This window comes from Meles meles, chromosome 7 (assembly GCF_922984935.1).
Source record: "Meles meles chromosome 7, mMelMel3.1 paternal haplotype, whole genome shotgun sequence".
NCBI lineage: Eukaryota > Metazoa > Chordata > Mammalia > Carnivora > Mustelidae > Meles > Meles meles.
The window spans coordinates 139958155-139976069 of NC_060072.1; positions in this window are offsets into that span (position 1 = coordinate 139958155).

Sequence of the window (17915 nt, forward strand, 5' to 3'; positions counted from 1 at the left end):
GAGATCGATGAGCAAAAACGTATAATGTTGTAAACTTGAGGTTAGATTATCACTGATTTAAGAAAAAGTGTTTTGAGGGGCACCTGGCTGGCTCAGTTGGTTAAGCGTCTGAGTCTCGATTTTGACTCAGGTCGTGATCTTGGGGTCTCAGCGCGGAGCCTGCTTAAGATTCTTTCTCTTCTCTACCTGCCCCTCCCCCTACTTGCATGCGCTCACTTTTTCTCTTTCTCTCTCTCAGAAAAGAAAGAAATAGAAACAGAGTTTCAAAAAATGCTTATTTCAGTCACTGGCGGTCTCCGTAATCTGTGCCGCTACGTAAATGCAAGAGATGTGGTCTTCTTGCCCAAGGGACAGAAACAGCACAGCATCATCTCTGCTCTCCCAACTCATGGGAAAAAGGTCTCCTTTTTTGCATGATCTTTTATGTCTGAAGAAACTGCCTCCAACCTCCTTCAGTCAGACATGCCCTCTTGATTTTTTTTAAAGTTTATTTATTTATTTGACACAGAGAGAGTCACAAGTAGGCAGAGAGGCAGGCAGAGAGAGAGAGGGAAACAGGCTCCCTGCTGAGGAGAGAGCCCGATGTGGGGCTCGATCCCAGGACCCTGAGATCATGACCTGAGCAGAAGGCAGAGGCTTAACCCACTGAGCCACCCAGGCGCCCCGCCCTCTTGATTTTTGTCATCGGTGCAGAAATGTTGCTCATATCCATCTTTCGCATCCTGTCCCTCTCCCCCTTGCCTCTCTGCTATGTCACCCGCCATCGCCACTCCCATTACGCCATTATCATGGTTTCCGCCACGCTCAGCATCACAGAAAGGGACACGACCTGGGCCTGGAATCAAGACATTCAGGTTTTAGGAACCTAGCCTCTGTAGACTTGTCTACTCATCCATCAAATGGGAGAGGTGAGTTAATTGAGGTTGTTCAGGAAAAACCAGAGCTGGTTAGCAGTTAAAGCAGTAAGAACACAGTTTATTCGGGGCTATCGCAGCCGGGGAAGAGAGACCTCATTATAGAGCCAGATTCCATCTGAATATGGCGTGGGCGAGTGGGGATTTATAGCCATGGGGGGCGGGAGGGCGGGGGTCTGTAGGTGGAAAATTACCAGAAAGAAACATCAGGGGCGAACTGACCTAGCAGGATTCTTGCTGAAGGCAGGCCCGGGGTGATCAAACACCATGTCACGTGGGGCACACTGGAGGGTAAAGAACCTGATCTGATACTGAGGGGAGTAGGTACGAAGGCTGAGGTTCCACCTAGAGCAAACTAGCAGCTTTCTTGCTCACACTGGACCACACAGAGACAAACAGGGGAGTCCAGAAGTTGAAGCCAGGTGGGAAAGTTTGGTTGTCGAGAGAATCTTTGTCAGGATGTTTCCACATTGCGTCATGAGAAGCCCTTGGGGTTCCCAAGAGGGACCTTAGGACTGTGGATTGCCGGAGAGGGTGGGGTGTTCAGAGGCCCTAACCTCACGGTCAACCCAACGGTTCCACTCTTATCTGTCTGATGTATTGGTTTCTATCCAAAATCTGCCAGTTTGTTTTATTTTTTTTCTGAAAACAAGTTTTATTTAAATAAGGATTTAAATACATTTTTTTCCTGAAAACAATTTTTATTTAAATAAGGGTTTAAATACATTTTTTTCTGAAAACAAGTTTTTTTAAAATAAGGGTTTAAATACATTTTTTTTCCTGCCCGTTTGGTTTAAAGCAGCAGAACCCTTTCTCCAACCTTTGAGGACCGTTAAATCAGAAGATGTGTGAAGACACATCCAGACACACCATTTTAGGGTTTCAAGTCAGCCTCCCGCAAGCTAAGGGCTTAATTTTCTTCCTGACAGATGTCCCAGGGAACTCCGCAGGAGGGAGAGAGGCTTTTTATGAATTATAGAAACTTGCTATGCTCAGTCTGCCTTTGGTGAGAAGCGTTCCCTTCAAGGACAGACCCTTCCTCTTTAGGCGCCATTTCCGCAGCCAACGCTGAAATTCGGAATTTGAGCGCGTCTCTCCCGCTTTCCAGCCATAAGTATTCATCCCCACTCCTGACTTTGCATTTGAGGGCATTAGTCCTCTGTGGGAGGCCCTGAGTATTCATCCGTTTCCACAACCCATGCAGGAGTATGATTAGTGTCTTTCTGCAGAAGAGAAAACTGGGACACACGGCGGATAAGCAACTGACCTCAAATAGCTCGCGCTGTGTATCCGAGGGAGTGAATGAGGACCAGAACTTCCTAAAAACAGTTCCCTTCTTGCTAAACGCTACCCTGCTGGGAGGAGACTCATTTCTCTTTTCTGATCTCCTGATGGCACCCGGAGTGCTTCTCTCTTTTTATCTTTTTCTGGGAAACCAGCCAGCACAGATCGGCGGTGGCAGGGCCCAACCAGGGAGCCTCTGGGCTTGGAAAGGTGGAGCCACAGTCAAAAGACACACCTTTGGGGGCTCCTGGGAGGGAGGAGGGTGAGGACACCTTTCCTGCTCCAGCCGGTCAGTGAGGGCCGCCCTCATTGACCCCCTTCCCTGAGCCTACAGCCGTTCATTCAAAAGCGACCTCACAGAATAACCCAGAGTCCACCAAGCAGTCAACGGAGTTTCGGATAACATTTAAGATTTATTTGTTTATTTTAGGGAGAGAGCATGAGGAAGCAAGAAGGGGCAGACGCGGAGGGAGAGGAATTTCTCTAGTAGACTGTGCGCTAAGCACAGAGCCTGAGGTGGGGCTCGATCTCATGACCCCGAGATCATGACCTGAGCTGGAACCAAGAGTCGGAAGCCTAACCGACTGCGCCACCCACGCCCCTCAGAGAACGCTTAGACTCCTGGTCATAGTTCCTGACTTAAAGCCCAGTCTCACTTCGTCTACAGGAACTGAGATTTTTTTTGAAAGGGGAAAGGTTTTAGAGTTCCCAGAGTCTAACACTGGATGCCGGGGGACAAAGCGCAGGGATTATACTCCAGGGCAGAACCCCCCAACCCCCTCCATCTTGTGCGCCCCCCCCCTCCCCGAAAGCGGTAATACTGTATTTGTGGAGTAAACCTGCAACACCCCTGCCACCAGCCCAGGGTGACTGACTGTCCACCTCAAGCCCCACCCGGCCCCCTCAGTGGTGAAGAGATCGATGTCTTACCCCTCTCCTTCTGGTTGCTGCCCAACGTCGGGCAGCTGGGAGGGATCCCAGTGATGCCCGAGCGAAGTTTCCCATAAAGAAGAGACAAAAATAATGTCTAGACAGCGGAGAATGGAGTGAGACGCTGAAGGCGATACCCTGAGCAGGGCTTTCCCTGCTGGAGTCTGGAGCGGATTGGAAGGGCTTTTTAAAAAATTCAAGAGAATATCACCATGGAACACCATGCTACACCCACTGGATGGCTTTATCAAAAACCCAGAAAATAGCCAGTGCAGGAGACAACTGGATATACCGGAAACCCTGTGCCCTGCCCGTGGGACTCTACAAATAGGGGCGGCCCATACAGAAAACCACATGGCAGGCCCTCAGCAGGTAGACACAGAATCACCAGGTCCCCTAGCAATCACACTTCTGTGTGATTCTGGTGCGTCCAGAGAATCACAATTCCCAGCAGCCTGATGTACAGCCGCCGGAAGGTGGTAACCAGCCAAGTGTCCATCAAGAGGAATGGGTGGACAAAACACGGTCCGTCCATGCGGCGGAATATCGTTCAGCCTTAAAAAGGAAGCAAGCTCCCAGCAGCAGCTACCACACGCGTGACTTCTGAGGACATTATGTTCAGTGAAACATGCCAGTCACAAGAGGACACATACCACAGGACTCCACTTCTGTGAGGTCATCAAGAGTCGTTACAATTATAGATACAGAAAGTAGAACGGCAGGTGGGGTGCCGCCGGGGTGGGGGGGTGGAGAATTGTTGTGTCATAGCAACAGAGTTTCATTTTTGCGGGAGGAAAAGGGTTCTGGCCAAGGATGGTGGTGAAGGTTTCACAACCCTGTGAATGTACTTCGTGCAGCCGAGCTGTGCCTTTCAACATGGTCAAGACCGTGTCTTTACGCCATGTGTATTTCATGACAGTTTTAAACACTCGGTGGGATATGACAAACTGTAAGGTAGGTTTGGAAGGTTCTCAGGCAGAAATGACATGTGCCTTGGTCTCCTGGAAAAGCCCACGGAGTCAGCAAGCCTGGGGGAGAGGTCCCCTCTGCTAGGGTAAGTGACATCATTGCAAAGCCCGCAGGACCTCCCCTCTTGGAGAGACGCAAGGGAAGGAAAAGCCCATCTAACTGACTCAGAAGGACGGGGAAGCCAGTGAACAGACGTGGGCGGCTTGGAAGTGACTTGTTATCAAGACAGAAATGATGTTATAGGAAAGGAGAGCAAACTCACGCCTGCACATTGGAGGCTGTGGCCCTGCGCTCTCGCTCCAGCAGAAAAGAGCGGAACACAGGCCAGACCAAAATAGGACGGCTGCTGGGTCGCCCCCGGGCGCTCGGCCATCGGGTGCAGCTGCGACCGGGCTGTCACTTCCCCTTCCTCACGTGGTCAGTCCCAGACTCACTTCCTCTCCTCAGCAGAGGTGACGGGGTGGAAAGCCGCCGATGCAAAGTAGGTACTGCATCCCCCACGTGTCAAGGACCCTTTTCCATGTTATGGGGTTCAAGCATCGTCGGTGTGTCTGTGATTGGTCCTGGTAGGAGGTTTTGGATTTTGGGAACTAGATATTGTGTGTGTGTGTGTGTGTGTGTGTGTGTGTGCGTGCTTGGATGTGCTGTTCTTCTCCTATTATATTCCTTCTGGAACACACTCTCCTTGTCCCTGTTATAACCGGTCTCCCTACTTCCCCTGCAATATGGCTGCGTTTTTGTCTTGCTTTCCTAGAACAGCTTCTTCTCTAGGGGCTCCTCCTGAGCTTTCCAGGGTTCCCTGGCTGTCCCAGCAACGCATGCTGGCTGTGGCCACCCTCCCCCGGGCCTTGACCGGGACTCTGAGGTGAGTCTCAGCCACTCCCACTCCCGTCCCCCTCCTTCCCCTTTCTGGGGAGTACCTCCTGTCTTTTCTGGAACTTCTGCCCAGGGTGGGCACAGACCCTTCCCTTGCTCCCCTCCCCCAGTGTGACCACTCAGGTCAGGTTGTGAATTCGATGAGACTTTGCTTCTAGGAGAGTATAACACAGAGAATAACACCAGGGACCGGCACAGAGTAGGGGCTGAGTGGATATTTGCTGAATTAATGAACCTCGCCCACAGCCTACAGGCCTACGCTGTAGGACTCCTTGCCTGTGAGGTTCCATGAGGTGGGAACCAGCTTCCCCTTGAACCAACCCCAACCTTGCAGGCTGGGCCCAACTTTAGCCTTGAAGGGACCAAGCCGTTCCTCCAGACCCTTCTCACTCCTCACTTCCTCACTCCAGGATGGACCTCTTCCAGGGAGGGGGACAGTGGGAATGCCCGCCCCTCACTCGGAAGCCGTGCTCTGGCCCAGCGGCCTCCAACAGGACTCAGCGGTCCCAACCAGCCCCTTCCAAGTCCTTCTATCTCGGACAAGCTGGCGGCTTTCACAGCCCCTCCTTGGGTAGGAGGTGGGCAGCTGTAATAAGAAACGACGTCACAGAACACGACAGCAATAGGACACCCCATGTTCGAATCAAAGAATAAGCAAGAATTCCCGCCAAGTGTCCTCTAAACTCAGGCAGAGAAAAGAAGCTCATCTCTCAAAAAAGGGCCGCGTCTTCAGGGTCTTGAAGGCCTCCCCTGAAATGTACACAAACGTATTTCTTCCAAAAAAAAAAAAAAAAAATCACTTTCTTGAGGCATGATTGACCTTCGGAAAGCCGCATTTGTACATACAGATGCAAACATATTCAGTGTTGAGAACTGGCTGGGTTTGGAGATACGTGGATACCCGTGACCCCGTAGCCACAGTCCCTGCCTAAACGTATCTCTAGAAGTTCTCTCCCACTCTCATTCTCTTTCTTTTTTTTTTCTTTTTGGTGATAAAAACACTTCACATAAGATCTACCCTCATTGCAAAATTGGAAGTAGGCAATACAATCTTACTAGCCTCGGTGCCCTGCCGAGAGCGGCTCTCCAGGACCAGACCACCCTGCGTGCACGGAGACTCTGACCCTTCTGGCCTCATCCCCCCCCCCCTCCCCGAGCCTGACTAGTTTAGAGTCCTCGTGTGAGTGTCATCCTGCGGGATCTGTCCTTCCGTGTCTGGCTGACTTCACTGAGCATATGATTCAGCCTCAGAAGAAGGGAGTCCTGCCCTTGGCCGCACCGCGGACCGTGCGAGCACACGTTTTCTACCACCGAACTGAAAAGTCAGCTTCTCGGTGGACAACATCCCATTCAGGTGATTTCACGGCATCGCCAAGAACAAGGCAACATATATTAGCGCTGCTCACTCTGGGGGGCCGGGGTGGACAGGAAAATCTGTCCGGTAGGTGAATCCCGGTGTCTGGTACCGGCTGCTGGTAGTGGCAGCTGAGCTCCCCCTGCCCCCCCACTCCTGCCCAACCCCAGAGGCCCTTCCCTTGTTTCTGTGGGGTGGGCCCCCCCCACAACGCTGCCCCTGCCGGGAAGCCCAGCCCCATCCTGGATCCCGCTGTTTGTTCTTGGCTGGTGGCCTCCTCCCCCAGTCCCCTGCTGGGCCCCCAGGTCAGGGCCTCTGGGCCGGCTGTCCGGCCAGGTTTGGACCTTGACACTCTGCCCCTCCAGCTGGCTCCTCCTGGCCTTCTGTCCACTCTGTGGGACGTACAGACTGTGTCCCCTGCAGGGATAGCCACCTTAGCCTGGGCGGGTGGGTCCTGTCCGGGCTCTGAGTTGGAAGACACCCGTTAGCACCCCTCCCCCCCCCTCATTGTTTGTTGGTTCCAAGCACCCCCTTTCTAAACCAGTCGAGGAAAAAAGCGACTCTCAGGCTGTGTTCCCTTCTCTGTCCATTCGTTCCTGCCTCCTTTCTCTTTGAGATCCGACACGCCTGTCAGGCCAAGGATTTGATTTATCTTTGTGTCAACAGAGAGGGCATTTCTGTTGTGTGGTTGGTTGGGTCAAGGGCCTGAGCGGTCTTTTCCCTCTGGCTCCGCTGTGGTCTGGCACTCAGTGGGCCCTGCTCTGGCTGGACCTGGAGGGGCCCCGTGGGGAGGCCAGACACAAAGGCGGTCCCTCAGGCTCCTTGCGGGAGGTGCTGGGAGCACAGACACTCCCTCCTTGTTCCCCAGCGCCAGCCCGGCCTTGTCCTCTCCCTGCCCGCCCTGCCAGCTCCGTTCATGAAAGGAAGGTTCTTTCTGTGGGGCCAACGTGGCTCCCCCTCCCCCCATTCCCAGAGGTGCCTCTGCGTCCTCCGCCTGTCTGTGGTGCAAAGGATTCACCCCTGTGGTTTGGGGTGAATTTTCAGGCATACTTGCAGGGCAGGAGATGGGGGAGGGAGTGCGGGTCTCTGCTTGGGGCTGCCTTTGGGCTAACATTCCTCCCGGGGGCCTGGAGCTCCTTGTCAACCAGGGCGGGACCCCCAGGGGGGCTTCGCAGACTTCCCAGGCTGTCAGGCAATGTCGGAGGCAAATGGAATCCATTCCAGTCAGGCGCAGGGACACAGGCCCCTGCTGGAGCAACACTGAAGTCTCCTCACTTCTGAAGCGGCTCCTCCCAAACTGCCCACCTTACGCCCCCACGGGAATGTTTCCCAAGATCTTAGTCTTTCAGGGATGGTCATACTGTTTTCCCACCACCTCCCATAGAAGGTGCTCGGTGCCTTCTGTGACTCTCACAGAAGTTCCAGATGTGGGAGGGGCGCCTGGCTGGCTCAGTCGGTGATACAACTCTTGGTCTCTGGGTTGTGAGTTCAAGCCCAAGCTGGGTGTAGTGCTTGGCCGGGGGCGGGGGGAGGAGGCAGGGAGAAAGTTCCAGCGGAGGGTACGGAAGGTCTGGAAGGGTGAGGGCAGGTATGCGCTGCCCGAACCTTAGTCCATGCTGACCGGCCCCCACCCCGAAGATCATCCTGGCTGGCTGTCACTGGCTTCCTCGCAGCGTGTGTGTGGACGCACGGGCGGCCTTTTGCCTGGATCGCCCCGCCTAGCCTGCTTTCCTCCACGAGTGTTTGCACACTCAGAGGGGGTAGGAGTGCTCGCGGGTGCTGATCCCACACAGGTTCCTTGGGAAGCTGCACGAGCGTGGTGCGTACCCCCGGCTCTGTCCCGGACCTGGTGTCCTGACACCATCACAGCAGTCGGCGTCCCCAAGGGCAGCTGGGAGCCTCGGGACACCTGAAATAGCAGATAGTTCTGGAAGTAAACAAATAGAGCAAGGATTTTGTGACTTTTACGGGGCCTTGTAGCCAGGAGAGAGAACATCAGCTGCTGAGAGGGGCTCCCAGCCAGAACGCCTGCTTACACACTGAAGGTTGGGGGGCAGGGGGCAGGCGTGGGTGGGGCCCCCACAGCCCTGGAGGGATGCCAAGGGGGACTGCTGGGGGGAGGGGCAGAGGAGAGCCTGGTGAGCCAGTTCTGCCTGCGCTCTGCCTACTGGTGCCCGGGGTTCCGCTGGCTGCTGGCTGCGAGAACACAGTGCATTCTGGAGACTCGTTCCCTGTTCAGAGATCTCCCGAAGATGCTCCCCGGGCTCTCTCCAGCTGCGGGGCGAAAGACAGCCCAGAGATCAGGAGCAGGTGTGCGGTTATGGGAACAGCCCCTCCCAGCCAGCACCTGCCTTTCTGTCTTGGGGTTTCAGAATCCCACCCACTTACCAACCCTTGTCCCTGCAGGAAAGGTGGGGGGAGTCGACCGCAGAACCCCAAGTGTCCGTTAGAAGCCGGCCATGCTTCCGAGACTTACTTCACGGAGAACATCTCTTCCATTTCTGAAAATCCTCTGTGTGTTCACCAGAGTGAGGCTCAGCTGCCGCTTTCGCCCCCTCCTTCATGTCCTTTTCTCGCCAACTCTGGGTAATAAGAATGATTATTAAGATCATTCACCCAGTAAATATTTATTGAGCACCTACTACCTGCTAGGCCGTGCTCTGTGACAGCGGATATGGCTGCGTAAAGCCTTCCGCGTACGCAGCGCTTTACTGTTTGTGAAGAGCTTTTTGGTTCAATCACCTGATCTTTCTGTTTTCTTTGTGCACTTTTGTTATGGTGCTAAAAGACACATAGCATAAAATGTACCATCTTAACTATTCTTTTTTTCCCTAAGATTTGTTTATTTGAGAGGGAGAGCATGAAAGGGGAAAGGGCTGATGGAGAGGGAGAGGGAGGGACTCTCGAGCAGACTCCCGGCCGCGCGAAGCCCGACGCGAGGCCCCATCTCACCACCCTGAGATCATCACCTGAGCCGAAACCAAGAGTCGGACGCTTAAGCAACTGAGCCCCCCCGGTTAACCCATCTCAGCTGTTTTGAAGTGTACAGTTCAGTAGTGTTTGGTAGCCTCACATGGGTGTGAGACACGTTCCCAGGCCTTTTCCGTCTTGCAAAACTGAAATTCATTCCCACTAAACAGTGAGTCCTTTTTTCCCTCCCCAGCTGCTGGCAGCCGCCATTCTCCTTCTGTCTCTGTGAACCTGGTATAACGGGATCGCGCAGTATTTCTCATTTTAATGACTTGCCCTTTCTTTCACTTAGTATCATGTTCTCTGGTTTCACCCACATTTTTAAAAAATTTATTTATTTGACACAGAGAGATTACAAGTAGGCAGAGGGGCAGGCAGAGGGAGAGGGAGAAGCAGGTTCTCCTCTGAGCAGAGAGCCTGATGCAGGGCTTGATCCCAGGACCCTGGGATCATGACCTGAGCCAAAGGCAGAGGCTTAACCGACTGAGCCACCCAGGCGCCCTGGTTTCACCCACCGCCTTTGTAAACCTCTACAACAACCCTTCACGTTGGGTTTCTATTTGACATGTGAGAAAACTGAGGCTCAGAAGGATTAAATAATTCCTCAGGGCCACACAGCTCCTGAGCTGAATTGTGATCCCAGAGAAGATATGTCCAAGTTCTAACTCCGGGTCCCTGTAAAGGTGACCTTATTTGGAAAGAGGGTCCTTGCAGATGTGATCTAGCTGTGGGTCTCGAGAGGAGATCATTCTGTCTTTCAGGGATGTCCCCAGAAGAGAAAGGACAGGGAGCCTTGAGACACAGAGAAGCACGGGGAAGGCCGCGTGAGCAGGGAGGCAAGGCGCCGAAACCACACGACGCCGTGAGCCGCCTGGCACAGAACGGGCAGGGCAGACCGCTCCCCGAGAGCCTTTGGGGGACCAGCTGACTTCAGGCTTCTGGTCTGCAGAACCGGGAGGAATACATTTCTGTTGCTCCGAGCCCCACAGCGTATGGGGATTTGCTGCGTCAGCCTTAGCTGCGGAATACAGCCGGGAAGCTGCAAGGGGCACGATCCCGGCTCTGGGACATCTAGCCCCGCGCGCTTCCCCCGAGAGCGGTCAGGAGAGATGGCCGCAGCGAGGGGAGGCGGCTCTCCGTGGGACTGAGTTTGGATGGAGAGAAAAGGGCGACTTGGTGAGAATGCCCCTTCCCCACATCGGGAGCCTCCTCCCCTCCCCCTGCTTCCCAAACTTGCAGAGGTCACAGGACGTCGCTGTACTGAAGAGGGACCGAAATGACCCACTGCGCCGGCTGTCTGTCTGCCCGGCAGATCGCTCTTGTGCCTGCTCACCCCGCTGTCCGACGGCACACTGCCCCGTAGGGGCGGCCCCGGGCTCTCCTGTCCCTGGCTTCCAGGCAAGGGCGGGCAAGGAGGGGGAGGCCAGGCGGCTGGTGGCCCCGGCTGGCCCTCAGCCAGAGGTCACTGCCCCTCTGCTTCCTCCTGGAGGGGGGCCGCTGCCCCTCCCCTCGCCGTCTGGTCACCGCTGTGGCTCTTGTCCCAGGGCTTCACCCGAACCTTTGTTCCTGGTCCTCTAGAGAACAGACCGGCCCAATGCACCTTCCGGGCCACAGGAGAGCTGTTTCCTCTTGGAGCCGCCGGTAACACAAGCCGCTGGAAGGTGAGCTTCGTGGGGACATCTGTTTCTGTGCTGTATCCCAGGCGCCTAGCGTAGGTCCTGGCAAATGTGTGGCGGGAAGTGCTTGTTGCATGAACTGAGTATGCGGTGGTCAGGAGGGCTGTGGGCGCACCTGCGTTATCAGCGCCTGGCGTTTACTTCCCCCTTTATGGAGAGAACACCGTCAGGCGTCCTCAGACACAAATACTGTGGACAGAATATTATGTAAGTATTGTGATTAATAAACCTTACGGTTACTTTTTAGGCTTCCCTCCACATGCCATTTGGTTAGGGTAGCAGGACCCTCAGAAACCTGATAGGTCTGGGGCGCCTGGGTGGCTCAGTGGGTTAATGCCTCTGTCTTCGGCTCAGGTCATGATCTCAGGGTCCTGGGATCGAGCCCCATATCGGGCTTTCTGCTCAGCAGGGAGCCTGCTTCCCTTCCTTTCTCTCTGCCTGCCTCTCTGCCTACTTGTGATCTCTGTCCGTCAAATAAATAAATAAAATCTTTAAAAAAAAAAAAAAAGAAACCTGATAGGCCCACGGTCGTGTGGGTGGAGAACATTGAACTTGTCCCCATATTGAAACAACCTGAACCCAAACTTCTGGCTTTCATACTTCTTTTCCCCGGAAGCTTTCTCCGGTAGATGGAGTGGCTGATGTCAGCCATGTTTGCTCGGCTCTGTCCTTCCCTCCTGTTGCCTCCCATGTCCCTCCTGTTGGCCAGAGGTCTTTCTCCATGTCCCTCCGTCTGAGCTCTGGGTCACCCTTGACCTACTCACCACTCCTCGGATGGCTCTCTTTTGCCAGGTTCCTCCTCTGTCTGCTGTGGTCCTTTGCGCTCCTTCATTGTCTGCCCCTCCCCCAACTGCTGCTGTAGCTGCTGGACAGGAAGTCCTTGTCTCCTGGACCCAGATGGAGGCCACCACGGGCCGAGAGCAGCTGGAGTTGCCCAGTACGCCCACGGTCCTCCAGCTGGCTCCGACCTTGCAGGAGACACCCAGGAAACAGCCGCTTTTTCCGGCCCCACTCCCTTCCCCTGGGCTCTGCCCTTGTTCCTCCTGGTTTCATGCTGCTGTGGGCTGGCCCACCGCTGAGGCCTGCTCCCTCTGCTTTGTCCCAGATACAGTTCCCGAGCCCGAGGGGCCCTGATACTGTTCCTTGACGGGCACTTGGATTCCTCATGCAATAGTTATCACTTGGTGTGTTAGTCAGGGTTTTCCTAAGAAACCGAACCAATAGGATCTGTCTGTCTGTCTATCTATCCATCCATCCATCTATCCATAGAGACTTATGAAGAATTGGCTCACACAATTATGGAGGCTGAGAAGGTCCCACGAGCAGCTCTCTGGCAGCTGGAGGTCCAGGAAAGCCGGTGCTGTGATTCCCGTCCAAGTTTGAAGGCTCAGAGAACGGGAGCGCTGATGTCCAAGAGCCCAAGAAGACCCATGCCCCCAGCTCAGACAATCAGGCAGAGTGCGAATTTGCCTTTCTTTTGACTTTCTGTTTTATTCCGACTCTCCACGCATTGCATGAGGCCCAGAAGGTAAGAGCAAATAACCAGTGAAAACCATTCTTTCTCAGGATCCTATTTCTCACTTTTTCGGCTCTGAATCTTCCTCTCTCCTGTCCATTTTTGGGGGCTCCAGATCTTTTGGTTCCATCTCTCCCTGCCTGCCCCAGAAGAAAGACCCTGGTTTTTCCCCTGCTCTCTGGTGACTTCCCTTGAAGAACTTTGTGTGAAAGGCTCCTCTGTTTGGGGGAAGTGCTCTCCCTGTCTCCCTGGTGGGGCTCAGAACATTCTATGTGCCCTGACTCCTACCCCTCGGGGAATGTATGAGGGTGCTGTGATGATCCCTTTTTCAAGGGATCCAGTGTGTTCGTTTGCTGGAGTTTCCTAACGAAGTACTACAGACCCAGTCCTTAAACAGCAGACACTTACCATCTCATGGTTCTGGAAGTAGCCAGTCCGAGATCAAGGCGTGGGCATGGCTATTTTCCCCGAACCTGAACCTCCAGGATCCGTTGCCCTTTGGCTTGTAGATGGCTCCTCTCCTCCCTGGGTCTTCACGGGGTCCTCTCTCTGGGCTCACCTTTGTGTCCAAATCTCCCCTTCTTAGAAGGACACAAGTCATACTGCATTAGAGCCCCACCGGTGACGTCAGTCTAACTTGACTGCATCTTTAAAGACCCTGTCTCCGAAGAAAGTCCCATTCTGAGGTCCTGGGAGTTAGGGCCCCAACATAGGAATTTGGGGGAGATACAAGTCAACCTAAAACAAGTCAGTAAGTCTTAACTTTCAGAGTACCTACAGATTACCTGGGAGTTTGTTAAAAATGGAGGGACCAGGGGCGCCTGGGTGACGCAGTCGGTGGAGTGTCCAACTCTCGGTTTCCGCTCGGGTCTGCTCTTGGGGTCAAGGGATCGAGCCCTGTGTGGAGCCCTGTGTCGGGCTCCCAGCTCAGCCGGGGGTCTGCTTGAGTTTCTCTGTCCCTGGTCCTCTGCCCCTCCCCCTGCACACTCTCCCTCTCTTGCTGAAATACATAAATACATAAATAAATCTAAGAACCCCACAGATTCTGATTGGATAGATCTGCGGGGGGAGCCTGGGACTGTTTTTGCCAGCACCTGGCAGAAGCGTGGTGCGCCGCCCAGAAGCTCGTCCTCCGACTTCCTACGGTGGACCTAGCGCTTTGCTTGCAGAAGGCCGGTGACGGCCCGTTCTAGCACCAACCGTCTCTCGCTGTAAAGAAAAGATTTCATTTACATGGAGCTTTTTCTTGGTCCCCACTGCAGAGCCAGGCCCTGCTCAGAAGCCACCATACACCGTTTAATTTTCCTATCGGGACCCTGTCCCACCCGGAGGCCGCCACGTCCACTTCGCCTGTTCCTGTCCTCTGCAGCTGGCAGGCGGAGGAAGGGACGGGCTCAGGCTCTGGGGTTTGGGGCTCAGGTCACTGCGTCCTGGCTGGTCGACCTCTGACAGGTGGCACGGCCTCTCAGAGCCTGAGGTTAGCCCTGCCCAGAGAAGCTTCCCCGTCCGCCTCAGAAGCTGGCATGAGGCCTGGACGCGAGGGTGTTAAGGCACCCGGCCCGGCACCTGGCCGGGGAGAGCCTAGTAGGGACGAATTAGACTGTCATCCCGCCCTGACATCAGAGGGCAAAGCCCGATGTCATTCCTTCCTGCAACCGAATCCTGCAGAAGGACAACACAGGGGAATTGTCACCAAGGCCTCAGAGGCTGCTTTGAAAATGCGGAGAGAGCCTCACCTCTGAAGGCGGCGTCTTCGGGGTTGCCGAGTGAGGTCCACAAGGCTCCCTCCGCAAACCCTGGGCTGCGTGTCCCCTGCCCTGGTGACTTCTCCCGTCACCGCAGCCCGCCCCGGCTGCCTACAAAGTTGAAAAGTAAGTGTGCGGCTGAAGGCGCGTGTCTCTCTCGGGGTCGGTGTAGTGGGGTCAGCACAGGGCCCGGGGCCTCACTGCCAGCCTCCAGAGCTCGGGACCCGCGCCTTCTGGCTGCGCCACCTTTTACTTAACTTCTCAGTGCCTTGGTTTCTTCATCTGTAAAACAGGACAGTAATAGCGCCATGATGGTTCCTTTTATGCGTCAACGTCACTGGGCCAAGGGATGTCCAGATGGCTGGTAAAACATTGCTTCTGGGTGTGTCTGGGAGGGTGTTTCTAGAAGAGACTCACAATGGAGGCTGTGGACTCAGGAAAGACGGCCCCCACCAGTGTGGGTTGGCCTCGTCCAGTCCACCGAGGGGCTGAACACAGCAAACAGGCGGAAGGAGCACAGATTTACTCTTGGTTGAGTTCACGTGTCCATCTTCTCCTGCCCGCAGACAATGGCACTCCCGGTTCTTGGGCCTTTGGTCTCAGACCAGGACCTTCACCATCGGCCCCGTGGGACTCCGAGTTCAGGAAGGACACCAGCGGCTCTCCAGGACCCCAGCCTGCGGACACCAGCCGGGGGACTTCTCAGCTTCCACGGTCATGTGAGCTAATTCCTCATAATAAATCTCTTTCTATATGTCAATATACAGCTGACTCTTGAACAACATGGGGGTTAGGACTGCTGACCCCCCCTTCTGTGTAGTCAAAAATCCAAGTGTAACTGTTGACTTCCCCAAAACTTTACTAAGAGCCTACCTGCTGTTGACCAGAAGAAGCCTTACAGAAAACACAATTTATCGTTAATACCTATTTTGCACGTTATCTATATTATATACTGAATTCTGAAAATGTAAAGTAAGCTAGAGAAAACATAATGTTATTAAGAAAATCACAAGGAAGAGGAGGAAGAGGGCGCCTGGGTGGCTCAGTTGGTTAAGCGTCTGCCTTCAGCTTAGGTCACGATCCTGGGGACCTGGGATTGAGTCCACCATTGGGCTCCCTGCTCAGTGGGGAGCCTGCTTCTCCCTCTCCCTCTGCCCTCCTCCTGGCTCTTGCATATTCCATCTCTCTCTCTCTGTCACAAAGATAAATAAAATCTTTAAAGAGAGAAAGAAAATTATATGGAAGAAAAATACATGTATGGTATGTGCTATTAAAAAAATTCCCATATAAATACACCTGTACAGTTCAACCCCTTGTTGTTTAAGGTCCAACTCTCTCCCCAACTCTCTTTGGGGAACCTTGACTAGTACAGTTTCCTGCTTCACTGTATGATACAGAGCTTCTAAGACTCCTGCCATTTCCCAAGAGTTGAGCGTGGCAGAGGTGTCTATTGTTATGTTCATGGAACTTTCTGGACCACACCTAAGACTGGGGGCAGTTGCTGGGAGAACCGGCCATGTGACTAGAGGGTAAGAGTTTCTTTAAGATTTTATTTATTTATTTGACAGACAGAGATCACAAGTAGGCAGAGAGGCAGGCCGAGAGAGAGAGAGGAGGAAGCAGGCTACCCTCTTCTTTTCTTTTCTTTTTTTTTAAGATTTTATTTATTTATTTGACAGACAGAGATTACAAGCAGTCAGAGAGGCAGGCAAAGAGAGAGGAGGAAGCAGGCCCCCTGCTGAGCAGAGAGCCCGATGCGGGGCTCGATCCCAGGACCCCGGGACCATAACCCGAGCCAAAGGCACAGGCCTTAACCCACTGAGCCACCCAGGTGCCCCTAGAGGGTAAGAGTTTCTAATTCCAACCCACTGACTTCTGAGAAGAGGAGAAGGACTGGTGGTTGAATCACTCATCAATGATTTTATCAATCATGCCTCTGTAATAAAGCCTCCATTAAAAAACAAACAAACAAAAAGACGGGTTTCCTAAAGCTTCCAGATCTGTGACCCTGCAGGGATTAGGGGACAGCGGTGAGCTCAGCCTGGGAGCTCCACGCCCGTCCCCGTGCCTTGCCCTACACTCTTACATCTGGACGTTCCTGAGCCCCTACGCTTTTATCAACCGGTGATCTAGTAAGTGAAATGTTTCCCTGAGTTCTGTGAGCTGTTAACAAAGTGAACCCAAAGAGACGGTCATTGGAACCTCCGATCTACAGCCGGTTGCTTCGTCAGAGACGAGGGGACAAGGTGGGCTTGTGAGACATCGGAAGTGTTTGCACGCGCGCGTGGGGCAGCTGTGTAGGATGGAGCCCTTCACCTCTGGGATCTGGTGGTATCCCTGGGTAGATCGTGTCGGAACCGAGTTGAATCGAAGGATACGCAGTTGGCGTCTGAGTGTTGCTCGGCGGTGTGGGGAAGCTCCTCCCCCCACTCGTTAGAATTGGGGACCAGAAACTTTCCTTGCGATGGGAGCTGGGAGAATTAGGAAACGGGGACCTTTCTAGACCTTCTGTGGTCTAGGAGAGTAGAGGTCTCTAAGGAACCAAGAGTTTCAAATTGAAGTCGGAAACCTGAACCAGGCGTGTAGGTAGTGTCTGGTTTCCCAACAGCACAAGGAAGCACCGAGAGGTGAGTCAGGTGTTGAGAAGGGAATAGTTTAAAGATTTATTTACTATTTGAGACAGCGAGAGAGTATGGGGATGGGTGAGGGGCAGAACAGAAGAAGGGAGAATCTCGAGCAGACTCTCCACTGAGTGCAGAGCCCTGCTCGGGGCTCCAGCTCACCACCCCGAGATCATGACCTGAGCCCAAACCAAGAGTCGGACGTTCAACCAACTGACCCACGCCGGTGTCCCGGGGAGGGGAGAGTTTGTACTGAAAGCTATAGGAGGAGAGAACCACTGCATCCACCAAACAGGGCTTTATTCTTCCAGTGACCAAGAGGAAAGAGAAGAAAAGGACTGCCTCCCCTTGGGGGCACAGGCTCTTGGAACTGAGAAGAAGGGGCAGTTCCCCGAGAAATGGAAGGGGAATAAACAGGGCTTTGGGGTCCCCGAAAGGCCTTGCTTCTGGGGCTGGACATGGCGTGAGTCACAGGCTAGATGGGAGCCGCCCCATTCACTCAGAACACAGGGTAGTCCTTGGCCTTGTCTATGACATTCACCAGCCTGCACCCCGAGACCCGGGTGCCCCATGCCTGCAGGACGCCACAGCTGCCCCGGGGGCACTTTGGAGCACCAGTCTGCGTTGACATGAAAGGAGACAGAGCCCCAGATGCGGGGCCTCCATCCTGGGAAGAGGACACTTGCCCTTTGTCTCCTGGTGGTCACAGCAGCAGAAAGAACTGCTCTCAGAAGGCAGCACCTGACCTCTCCATTTCCTCCAGAAAAAGCCGCCCGACCCGGCCCTTCACCGCGGCGGACCCGCCCACACCTCCCAGGGCCCTCGCTGAAGGTGCAGGCCCCGGGGCTGCCTGCTCAAGCGGTCCCTGTCAGCCCAGGCCGCCCTAACAACAGGTCTCGGGCATGAAACTAGTGACGTTCATTCCCCACGGTTCAGGGCCTGGACGTTCGAGATCAAGGTGTGGGCAAGTGTGGGTTCTCCTCTGGCCTCTCTCCTCGGCCTGCAGGTGTCCTGTGTCCTCACCTTCTTTTTCCCTATACATGTGCGTCCTCTGTTGTGT